Source organism: Podarcis muralis, chromosome 3 (assembly GCF_964188315.1).
Source record: "Podarcis muralis chromosome 3, rPodMur119.hap1.1, whole genome shotgun sequence".
Taxonomy (NCBI): Eukaryota; Metazoa; Chordata; class Lepidosauria; order Squamata; family Lacertidae; genus Podarcis; species Podarcis muralis.
The window spans coordinates 76,550,428-76,563,910 of NC_135657.1; positions in this window are offsets into that span (position 1 = coordinate 76,550,428).

Below are 13,483 nucleotides of genomic sequence, written 5' to 3' on the forward strand. Positions count from 1 at the left end.
AGGCTTTCTGGGAATTGATATATAATGAACTGAAAATAATGTTTAAAATAACTTTTGTAAAAACAAAACAAAAACCCTTTCTATTAGGAATTATTGGTACCGACATTCCAAAGGAACAGAAAAGACTTTATGTATGTGACAATAGCAGCACGGATGCTACTAGCCCAGAGATGGAAAGAAGAAAAAGTCCCTAGCGGACAGGAATGGGAATCTAAGCTGTTAGACTATGCTGAAATGGCAAAAATGAGTAGAAAATTCAAAGACCAAGAAGACAAGAAATTCAAGAAAGAATGGGAAAAGTTTATAATTTATTTAGGAGACCACTGTAAGCAGATGAAAACATTAGCAGGATTTTAATCTCATTTGTAATGTAAAAAATTACTATGGAAAATATGGATAGATACAAAACATAGACTATGAAATAATATTCAGTTGGAAATGTTGACAATAGGACCCATGGAGGGGATGGAGGGAAGTCTCGAGATTCAGAGAAATCTCATTTTATGGATATGTATTGGGTATTGTAATCAATTAACATTTGTAAAATCAAATAAAAAATGATTTCAAAAAAAGAAAGAAAAAAAGAAATGGTTCTGTGACGATGCCTGTACTTCGCCAAGCTCTTGTGTTCTTCTTGCTCTTAGGAACCTGGAGTGATGCTTGATGTTGAAGGCAGATGGGCCATGCCACCCCACTGCCCTGCCCTGCTGACCATTACCAAGGGTGACAGTGTAGACTAGCTGGGCTGAGCTAGATGGGTCCATGGCCTGACCTGGCATCCGGCAGATCTCTAGGTTCCTGTACTTCCTAAGGAGATCCATGCTGCGCCACAGGGAGTTCAGCAGCCTCCACTCACCACTGTGCCTGCCCAGGCTCTTGACGTGATGCCCAGCAGCAGTGACGTACAAAACCAGGCATAGGCAAACTCAGCCCTCCAAATGTTTTGGGACTACAACTCCCATGATCCCTAGCTAACAGGACCAGTGGTCAGGGATGATGGGAATTGTAGTCCCAAAACATCTGGAGGGCAGAGTTTGCCTATGCCTGTACAAAATCATCTGTACACCAGCATGCAGAGACAGAGGGTAGAGAGCACAGAAGGAGCAGTGTTGATAACAACACCTTTATTGCAACAGCGCCACAATGTTTGGCTTAGCTTGGAAGCTTTCAGGCCATGGCTGCACACTTGAATATTATTATGACTATTATCTGAAGAACTCAAGGTGGCTCACAATATAAAAGACAGATTAAAACCAAAAAGGCACATAATACATAACAAAAACAAATGCCAATATCTTCCCACCCACTGAGTTCAATGGGACTTGTGTTTGGCCACCACAAAATTGCTTAGGGATGCATTGCAGAAATCCCTCTCTGTATCCATGCTGTGATAGTGGCTTCATAGGTTGAAACTCCCAGCTTAAAAACCTGTTGTTCATATAATTCTGACAGTTTGCCATAGGTAAGGATGTCCCAGTGTACAGGCGGGGAGTTCTTCTTCCTGCAAGAGCTTTCCCATCCATTTCAGTGGGACATCTGCTCACTTGGCTGCTGCACACCAGGACTGAGTTAACTCTAAGCATTATCGGTATCTATATCTTAAGCATCTGGGAAGGTGAATGCTGCAAAAATGTATTCTCACAATCAAAAGCTTGGTATTGATTAAAAAAAAAAAAACTTCCCCAGAAATATTGCATAGCATATATATTGCATTGAATTTCCCCTTGTTCTGTGGGCTGTTCACACTGAACCAGGCGGCAGCCTTTACTGATTCTAATGGTTATGGATTGCAACCTGCGCTCTCAATGAATTTTGCTTGCTTCTCCTCTGAGATGCTGTTGACACATTCCTGTGCTCTGTTCATTCTCTGTCACCTTCTCCTTTGCCTTAAGTGTTACTGCAGCTCATAAAAGTAATCTGCTCCAAGAGATTTCTCCCACATTACATCAAAAGCAGAATGCTTTTTTTTTAAAAAAAAAAAAATACCTTTCACTTGCACATCCCAGTTGTGCCATTTTCACAGAGCTCAGTTTAAAAGGCACAAGAAGGGTGGGGAATGATTGGTGTGTTGATGATCAATTTGATTTTTCATATTAATATTTCCCCATGATTGGGCACTGCACACACAAACAGAGGCAATCCCTTTTCTGCCAGGAAAGAGACAAGCCTGAGATTTAAAATTTGTTACTATAGCAGTTGTTCAATTACAAATAACACTCTCGACAGCACTAAGTGCTATCATTGGTATCCTGTTGCTTTTACGATTACATGTTACATTACAAGAAACATTTGACAAAGCTGCGCTGTAATCCTGCAGGCTTCACAAGGTACTAGGAAATCAAAGGGGTGGTGTGCAAAAGTGAAAGGGCAGTGTATGGCCTCACCTTTAATATGTGTAGGTGGAAGTGCCCTCTCTGCTTCCATATCTGTTTATCTTATATCCTGCCCTTTCTCTCAAAGGAGCCCAAGGCAGCTTACAGCCATCATCTAAATAATCTAAAATTGCAAACACACGATACATGTAAGATGCAGGCCCATGCTGCAGGCAATATGTGTGAAAAACATGACTGCATTGACTGGTTGGTCATGTGGGCCTCTCCGATCCAATCAGCACCCTTCTTCTTTGTGGAAGGCACTGTATCAGGTGGGGGGAACCTTTGGCCCTCCTCTACAACTCCCATCAGTCCCAGCATGTATGACCAATGACCAGGGATGGTGGGAGTTTTGGTTCAGCAACATTTGGAGGGCCAGAGGTTCCTCATCCTGGCACTCCTACTTACCCTTCAACATCCCACTGATCAAAAGCAGGATGCTCGTATTTTGGTCCAGCACTCAAGTGAGAGCTGGTTGATTGGTGTGGCAGCACAAGACCAAAAAACAAATGTCTTTTGGTCTGGCGCCAGAGCTGGCTGGCTTGCCCCAGAGTGCAAGACAAAAAATGAGCATCCTTTGGCCAGCTGGGATGTGTCAGAGTGTTGGACCAAAAAATGGGATCCAATCAGAAACTGGGATGGCTTCTGAAATTCCGGGATGTCCCACTTAAATTGGGATGGTTGAGCAGTGTGGTCCTATACAGAGGACTGAGTGCATAAAAAGTGAAAGATTTCCATAGAAAACATAAGCAAACTTTCTGAGCAACAGCCCCTTGTAAATCCATCATAAGAGCATAAGAAGAGTCCAGCATGCTGTTCTTACAGTGGACAGCCAGATGTCTGTAGGACCCAAGCGCAAGAGCACCCCATGGCCCAACACATTCTATGTTTGCATTCCTCCCCTTCTCAACTATTTCCACTCTTTTCTCATTTCTGCAAGGACTTTGTTTATTCCTATCTTAACAAGGAGCCAGATCTTCTCACAGAAACTTTCCTCTTCCCGTTAATACTAATATCCAGCCTGGAGAAGAATTATGTGTCATTAGAAAGCTCACACCACCTTCTGGCCATAATAAAACAGAGTTGCACCATATGGCCTTGTTGTCACGAGTTTCTTGTTGCAGTGCACACCTGGGTAATCGCTGTGCTTAAATCACGGTCTTATCTACTGCTGCTTATTTTTAATGTTGTTTTCTTACTGCTGATGCCCTATCACTGTTTTAATAACTTGGGAATTTGAGTATATAGTTTGTTATTGACCATTAGGAGCGACAGCCAGCGAGAGTCAATACCCTGAAAACCATGCAAGAACATATTAATTAAATAAATGCTAAATGAAATAATATTGTTGGTTCACATTGGTGGTGGGGCACCCACTCCCCATTGAGACTACTAACCAGTCCAAGTGCTCCACTTTCATTGTGTAACTCATTCATTCAGAGGTTGGGAGAAGAGTATGACAGGGCATAAAGTGAAGGCAGAGCAGGGTTGCTTGCCTTGCCCCTGCCACATTCCCATTCTATCCACTCCAGCTCATGAACGCTCTACAATGAGTAAGATGGTCTGAAGCAGCCTTATAAGCATGTTAAGCGGAACATGCTTTCAAGCCTCCTTGCTATTGAGAACCTTGTGCTATCTCTAGCCTTAGTAGATCCAAAAAATATGAGGCCAAATGTCCAGGCAGGCAGGCAGGCAGTACCAATAATTTAATGAGAAACTGAAGGCTGAGTGAAAATGGCCTCTGGAAATTCTCTGCCCTGTTTGTGATGGCAAATTCTTCAACAGTTTCAGAGTTTGAGAGGTGGGAGGAGGGAGAGGACATTCTCAGAAAATGATATTTTCAGACACTTTGGCTCAGTTAACTTTTCACCACAGCGGCCAAGGAGCCCACAAACTGGTTTGGGAGCAGCAGATGTGAGGAATGTAGCTTAACACTTTCTCTTGATGCCACTACCTCACTCAAATCTACCCATTTGCTACCAATTTTCATTGACTGGCCCTACCAAACTTGCCTCTTACATATACCTTACTTCTAGATGTTTTATTTATCATTTAAAAAGTAGCGGAACACTAGTTAGTCTAAATAAAGTGCATTGCAGGCCCAGGTCATGCACTCCGCCCCTCCTCTGCACAGGTGAGCTACCAATAAAGGAGACCACACAGCTGAATGGGATCGAATCAAACCACAACTTTATTGACCACAGATGAAGTGGTTTGGCATAGGCATTGGGTAAGCATTTATTCCCAAGCTGCCTACCAGAAATGACCTCAGGATCAACCTGGTAGCGGGGATTCCTATGACTTACATCAAATAGGGGTATCCCCACAGGGCCCAAGCCCCCCATCTGGGCAAATGGACAGAAGCAACTCCATCACAGATCCATTTGATGGGACACTCTATTTCTGGAAGGGAAGGCGAGGGTACAACCCCCTCTCCGACTAAGGCTAAGGTTACCCAACTGCTAAAATTGTGATGGTTGCTATGGGGTAGGCAAAACCTTCAGGTCACAGTCAATTCACCTGGTAGGCAAATTCCTACCAGGCCCCACAAATACGGCAAACACCGCAGCCATAGCAAGGTCAATTCAATGAGTAAATGTGAAATTACCGGAGTGGGTCTGTGGGTTGATCTGATGAAGAAGAGCTGAGCGTCAGGGGCTGGCGTGGGCTGCCTTAAATCCCCCAGGAGCGAACCTGAAAGAAGCCTGATTGTTTCCTCAAGCCCGCCCCGGAGAGCCTAGCTCTCCGCTCCAGCCTGCCATTGGCCAATTTGGTAGGCTGACGCAGAGCTGGATTTCAAGCAGGGAGTGTGAACTGAAGTTCACACTCTGGCAGGGATCAGACCTTGACACCCAGCCCTGCATCTTTGGCAGGAGGAGATGTGCTGGCCATCCTGAAAAGCCACCGCATTCCTAAAAAGTGGTAAGCGGACTTATCCCATTTGCTCTGTCTTCGTGGAGTTGCACTGCTCTTTCGAAGAACCTCCCTTTGTTAATAAAAGAGGCCCTAAGGAAAGGAGACTGGAAGTTATTTGTCTTTGAAGATTTATTTTTATCTTTGCCAGCTGTTAAGCCTGCCCCAGTGGCTTATACTGCCAATAAATAAAAATAAAATAACTCTTTGTATTTCATTTATACTGTAGTCTTACTGGGCAAAAGAAAGAAAAACAAAGAAAGAAAAAGGTGTAATATGTTTCTTGGCATTGCACGTCCTTCTTCTCCTGAATTTAGGCAGAGACTGTGTGTGTGTGTGTGTGTGTGTGTGTGTGTGTGTGTGTGTAATTCCAGTGAAAGCAACATTTCCTATCCTTCAATAGGACAGTTACCAGGGGGACTAGCATTCAGCAGAACCTGGTGCGTATGCAAAACAAGAGACAGGAAAGCATACTAATGACTGCCAGTTCATGCTGTCTGTAGAGGATTACTAGGGATTATATGTAATTATCTGAAATTGCACACTGTTTCTGACAGGGTTTTTTTAACGACGGTGTGTAATCGATAGGGCTGCTAATTTTATTTTATTTTTTTTAACCATTGCTTTCCATTTCCTCCATTCACCCATTTATGGAAAGTAGATAATGGTTATAATCAAGAGATGAGAGACTTGCATTAAAAAAGCACATATGCAGGGCTTTTGAAACACATTTCAGGCCTGAAAGGAGCCTATTTTCTTTCTACTCATTGCTAGCCACAAGGCTACCCCAGTCGCCCTTTGACACCATCTCTTTCTCCAGCATTGGGCTGTGAAGAAAAGGGGTCCCACAATATGTCCTACTTTTGAATCATGATTCTCTGTGCCCTTAGATTTTCTGCCCATTCTCTTGCCTGTTGGGAGGGGGGGAAACCCTGAACCTCCAGATCAAAGATGGAGAAGCTGTGGACCTACAGACACTGCTGGACATCAGCTTCAGCCAGTTAATAAACCATTGCGATGTTATAATGAGAATGTTATAAACATTTTGCAATGTTATAAAAACAGTTTAAATTCAAAGCTCATGACCCTCCAACTCAAATCCAACTCCTCGCAAACGACTTCCCCAACCTCCCACTGTTTTATTAGGTAGATTTACTTCTTAACTGAATTCAAGTTATGGGAAGTCAAAGGCACATCTCAGCCAAAGGAACACACACAGCAGATAGTTAACTATTGTCAAAGATAACATAGTCACTTCTACAGCTCTGGGTAACTATACATACCAATCTAGCATCTAGGTAGCTATTCCCAGGTCCATGCTCTATGGAGCAGTTGCAGCAACAGGGGACCACTCTCTCTCTCCGGCAGTTTATGTTCCCTCCCCCAACGGGTTGCATGCACGCAGCCAGAGACTCTTCCTGCATGGCAACTTCTGCTCATCCCTTTTTAGTCCCCTCCTGGTTCTGGGAGACAGTGGTGCAGGAGAGGATGGGGAAGCACCTGGCCCTCCATTTGCCTGACTTGTCTCTTCCTCCTCTTTTTCTGACCCATTCTGTGCTCCACCCTCCAGCTCTGCCTCTAACTCTTGCCTCCTGGCCAGTTCAGTTCCCCACAAATCACTGACCCCCTCTCCCGATTCAGACTCCAGCCCTATTTCCCCTGTGCACACTTGTCAGCATTCTGCCAGTTCCCGACATGGGATGGGACTTCTAATGTTTATAAACCTGAAAAATATTGAGCATCATTTAACAAACAGCCATAATAAAGATTTACATAGAATCTTGTTCAAAATGGCATAAGAGAAAACCATTCTACAGTGGTGCCTCGCAAGACGAAAAACCCGCTAAACGAAAGGGTTTTCCATTTTTGAGTTGCTTCGCAAGACGATTTTCCCTATCGGCTTGCTTCAGAAGACGAAAACGTCTTGCGAGTCTTGCGATTTCCCCCCGCTCCCCCCCTTTTTCTAAGCCGCTAAGCCGCTAATAGCCTTTTAGCTGCTAAGCCGCTAAGCCTTTAATAGCCGCTAAGCCGCTAATAGCGCTAATCCGCTAAGCCGCTAATAGGGTTGCTTCGCAAGACGAAAAAACCGCTAGACGAAGAGACTCGCGGAACGGATTATTTTCGTCTTGCGAGGCACCACTGTAATAGCAAATCCCACTTCATTCCAAATAGCGATTTTAAAGTGTTGCAAAATCTAGGATTAGCTGTCATCCAATGCCATATTCACAACCTTCATGTCAGCATAAATGATTGATATGGGTTTGATGATTGGACCATTCTAATTATATTTCCAGTGTTGAGATCACTATAATTAGGCCATCTAATATGCTGTTGTCACTTCACCAAGAATTCCAAATTCCTAATAAAATCTGTGATAGTATGGGTGCTTGAAATTCATCAAAGCTTATGTACGATTTCATCCCACCGGGAGAATTCATTTTTCTTTAATCGTTGAAGAGTGATTCATTTTACAGAGGATGCTTTTTCACTCACCAATGTATTGGATATCAAGAGAGAAAACCCTGTTAACATAATGTTCGGGATGGGGGGGGGGGGAGCTACAAGGTAGACCCGAAGAGCAAAATTTCAATCCATATTCGCAAGAAGTTCCGCAAGGATTAAGCAACAGCAAAAATGAAATGCACATTAATTTGTTCTCAGCAATGACTACGATCCAGAGATAGCTGTGAGCAAGTGGGTGTTCACTTCCAGTAACCCATAGGTAATACTCACTATGTGCAGTGGAGCCAGGCATCAGATAAAAAAGCTCATTCCCATCAGAGGATGGATGTGAAAGATCATCTTCACCTTTACAGGGCAGTGTCAAAAGGGGTACCACTTAACTAGATCACCTGTACATCGGTATCCCAATGCTGCTGTTGATGCACTTCTCATTCCATGCAAATTAGCTGGCTTATTCCTGTACAGGGTTGGTCCATAATTTGCCCTTTCTTCACAAATGCAACGGGCAGTGGAAATTCACATGAGATACTTCAGGCTGCAAAAAACACTTTCTTTAAAAACTAAGCAAACGTAATTCCTGCATTTTTATCATTTACTGCACTTTCTTAATATATGCTATATCCATGATAAGATGAGACAAAATGAGACAACCATGGATATACATTCAATATCACTCCATGAAGGCAGTGGCTCCTTGCAGAAGAAGTCCATCAAGCCTGTTGAAATTAAGGCGACAGTAATGACTAACAAAACTCATTCATTTCCACAGGCCTGACTAAATTCCTCTGGATCTTGGAAAACTGTAACACTGCAGCTTCTGAACCCTTGTTTGTTTGATTTCAGTGTGCAGGGAACCCATGAAAGCCACATTGAAATGAAGCCTGCAAATTTGACCATTGTGCCTACAGTAATTCAAAATGCACCTTTGGCTACTGCCTGGATACTAGTCGTGGTATCCCTGTTACAGGATTACAATCCAAAAAGCATGGGAAACAAAGAAAGAGCTCTCAATTTGCAGATATGGAATGCTTTGTGATCACGGTTCTTTGTGTTTTGTAGCTGACAATGAGACCCTACTGTGGATGCAATTTTTTTTTTTGAATTGCTGTCTTTACAAATATCAATAGGACAATCTTGCCCTAGATAGTCAGTCTTTTTATCTTCACTATTCTAACAGACATGTTAAATGTGTACTTCATTGTCACCCACTAAAAGCATCCAGGGAAGATTCTGGGTTTCTAGATCATTGGAACTGGTTAAGTTCCCATGATGCGGTTAAACAATGGCTGGAAGTGCCAAAAAATCTAAACTTTCTCTGAGATTTTGTTGAGTTATAGGCAATTTGACACATAATGCAGCAGGAAACCTGGGTTTGCCGTCAAATCTGCCACTGACAGCTCTTGCCAATTCCTGCATCCTGAGAAGTATAACTGAATATACCTCTATTTTTACACATTTGTTGCAATTACCTTTTTAATGTTTAGGTGTACACCTAAACAAACCTTTAGATGAATTTCTAAAATGTAATGCATGCTTATTCCCTGAGTAGAAACATAATGATAAAGCATCTATAGGAATCATATTGTCTAGGTCAGTAACCTAACAAATAATAATAATAATAATAATATGCTCTAAATGTGTAAAGCACAATTAGCATCAGGATTAGAATCTGCAATCTAGAGCATGCATCCACCCAGTTCTGATTTGTATTTATTGAAATAAGCAGGTGTAGGTTCTGGTTTTGTCCAACAGAAGCAAAACATTCCCTTTGTTCCCTTCTCAGAAATGCAACTTACATGATTACCTCCCCTCTGACCAAGGAGGTTTTGTTTTTGTTTTTTTGGGGAATGTAAAGTTTTTTTTAAAAAACCAAACTAAACCAAGAACAAGTTAAAATGTGGAAGGGGTTGGAGGAGGGTGTTATTGTTTTGCTTTGTTCTTGTTCTTATTACATATTTTGTGTTTTTGTCTTGCATTTTTATGTTGTGAACTGTCTTGAGATCGATGGATGAAGGGTAGTATACACATTTAATAAATAATAATAATACTTAATTCCAAATATATGGCAAGTTATTGAAGCAGGAGCTTAATAAACTCTATTTTGGTGTCAACTGCTAATATGGATGTTTTAAATCATCCGCATTACATATCACCTGTGTAACCTTTTGTGTTTGTAGTCCTTATTAAATTCAAAGTTTTAATACATATCTTAAGGACAGAAGAGTTCAGGATTGATGTGACAGTTGTACCAGAAAACTACTATTTAAGTCTAGCCGGAACTGAGCATTTACTAAGGCTTACCAATTCACCAGAATTACAAGAAATTCCTTTGATTTTGCTGGAACGAGAATTTCTGCTTCTTGAAGGTGATGATTTATCTGTCAATAGTACCAAGGACGGCTGTTATATTGCTGTATTCAGCAGTATGCACTGTTGTCAGGCACTTGAGTAAGGTTAAATAAAACTGTGGGAGACCTATCTTCAAACCGGCAACTTCAGAAGGCTAAAGACTTAAAATGAGATTAGTGGATCAGCACCTGACGCTCGCATTCCCATGTGGAGTACAACCTTCTTGGAGCATGCAGTGAATTGTTAGCACAAATAAGAAAATAAGAAAAGCACAGAGTTTCCTCCTTCTTTCTTTTTATCATATGCAACTGGATTTGAGATCTTTCAAAAAAGGGAAGTAACTGTGTTCACTCAGTTCTGCTATTTATTTATGGAACATATTTCTACCACCCTTCAACCAAAAATGGTTCCCCAAGGAGGCTTACAGCAGTAAGTCAAAATACAAGATTGATGAAGTCAATACAATAAAAACTTCTGCAGCCTATTGCAGGCTGTTTCTGAAGCTCTGCAGATCTAGTATATATCAAGACACTTGGACCTTACAAACTGATAGTCCAATAATCAAGAGATCAAGGAACTTCCACAACAGATAGAAAGCTGAATTTTGCACTGCACAATTTCCAATGCACACCGATTACTGGAAAGGTAAGATGAACAAAAAATAATCAAGCAAACCTATAAGCAAAACACCCAAGACACTTGTACCTCCCCCCACCCCTTGAAACTGGAGATAGGTGATGAAATCTTTTCTAGAGCAGAGAACAAACCAAGCCACAGATGGGGCTCAGTATTGTGCTGTGTTCTTTCTCACTTCCAATTGGAGAAAGGGTTTCAGGGTGAAGGCTTTGCAGAGCTACATATCAAGTAGTGGTCATCACAGAGGGCAGTTCTGCACCCTAAACTTCCTATCAGCAGGAGGTCAGCACAGTGCAAACACACCAGCAGAGCCAATCCCACACTCCTGCCAGTACATTTGCACTATAACAACTTCCCCGTTGGCTCATCCCTCCCTCTTTTAGTAAAGCACAGCGACACCAATGGGGGAACGTCAGGTTAGTGTGACTGCCCCTCTACCCTGACCACTACTGTACATCTTTAGTTAGAGATAGGCCACCAGGCCAATGTAAAACATTGTCAAGTCTCATTGACTTGAAAAGTTAAGCAAATGCTTGAACATCTTCTATGGAAGTTAAATGTCTTCAAAATTGTCATCTGAGGCCTTTCAGTGGGTGACCTGCTTGCTAACTGGTAACAAGTGAAAATACCTTCTCAGTGGTGGCTACTTGTTGTGGAACCTTCCTATCATTTCAGTACCAGATGAGTACTGATTTCAGTTTTTCCAATCCATGTGAAGAATGTGATTCCATTATTGGTTTAGCTCAGTGAATTTTCCTCTTCTATACTCTTGTTGGATTAGTGCTGTGTATTTTTTATTCTTCTGTTGTTTCTTTTTAAGTAACACATTCTGACCAATTGTGTTTTATTTGTTGCCATTTTTCTTTTAAAAAATGTAATTATGAGTCTAAGTTTTTGTTCTACACTGCAAGCTGCCTAGGCAACCCTTGTTAGGCGCCATAAAAATAACTGAAACAAAAAGACTTTGCCTAGATTTTGCCCATCACATTTTGAACTGCCTGACTTTATTACAGCTTTTGGCAATTGCCATAGGAGGGTGGAACTTATCAAGCAGTTATAACTTTGAACCTGAATGACTGTTTCTAAACTCATTTGGTGATTTAATACAAATCTATCATTTTCAAGTAATCAGCATCACTAACAACTAATGACTAACTTTGTGTGTGTGTTTTCCCCCTATAACTTTGATTCATATTGGAAGGAGTAGTTAATCTTATTTGCAGTTAATTTATAAAGACCTAACTTGATTTAGGACTTTAATTATGGAAATACATAATTTTCTCTCCATCTCCACCTTAACAACCTGCCTAAGACCCCAGAAAGATTGCCATAGATATTAGTTTTGCTAATAGAATTTAAGCTGAGGCTAATGATATATAAATTATACCGGGATACTTAATTCCACATTTAATTCATATTTTCCTTTCCACTTAGTTATAAGATATTAGGTTAGAATTTGATCTTCGCCAACGTGGCTTTTGATCAGTTTATTTTCATGGGCCTTGGGAGAAAAATTATTTTACCTTGTCAAAAGAGAATCACTCACATCAAGAAAGTGCCACAGTAGCAGGTGGAGTACCTGTGAAGTTTCTCCAGCACGCTTGACGTATAAAAGCCACTAAAATGACTCTCTCTTTCTGTTTCCTCCTTTCAGTGAGAAGCAATTCGGATGCTGCCCAGAATTGAATGACATCTGCTATAACCTCACAGATGATGCTCTTAGCTCAGTTCTGTTCCTTGTGCTTAGAGTCTATTAATGCATTCTCAAGCTGCTTCGGTCACCAATATAGTCCAAAGAAAAGCAGAGCAATACATTTGGCACCAGAGCCACTGAAGGCACCACCCAACTGTGTTAGGGACTCCGCTCTGGATTTGTGCAGGGTTTACTCCTTAGCCTTTTCTTCTCCTGAAGGCGTCCTACAAAGCAGTGGGCACATACACCCACCCACCCAGTGACCAACCATTCAATAATAAATAGAACAATCATGACTAGCTATTCAATGAATTTTTGAACAGCTGCAAAGGCCTGTAAGCATAGAAACATTTTCAAGAGATGCCAACAAGTCATAAGTGAGGATACCTGTTGAATCTCTGAGGGAAGCACATTCCAGAGCATAGTACTGGCAGCACTAAATGCCTCACTTCTCGTTGGTGCCACTTGGGCCCCTGTAACACTAGCAGAGGCACATTTATTCACAGAAACACAACAGCTGCTGCTGCAAGCAGGGATTTCCTCATCTACAGAACGACCATGCAGCAACTCTGGAATCATCTCTCAGTACAGTGGTACCTTGGGTTAAGAACTTAATTCATTCTGGAGGTCTGTTCTTAACCTGAAACTGTTCTTAGCCTGAGGTACCACTTTAGTTAATGGGGCCTCCCGCTGCCGCTGCACTGCTGCTGCACTATTTCTGTTCTCATCCTGAACCAAAGTTCTTAACCCGAGGTAATATTTCTGGGTTAGTAGAGTCTGTAACCTGAAGCATCTGTAACCTGAAGCGTCTGTAACCTGAGGCACCACTGTACACTTCTCCTTTGTGAAACGATTCATGGGAGTGCTTATACTTACCAGCGCGGACCTTGGTAGGAGACCTCAAGAATGGCTGACCTCAAGAATGTCTGCTGAGTCCCGGGGCTCACCTCACAAGGCAGAGAAGAGTGGTGAATTATTTCTATTATTATTATTATTATTATTATTATTATTATTATTATTATTATTATGCATTAGCTACCTTTTTAAACAAACTTCG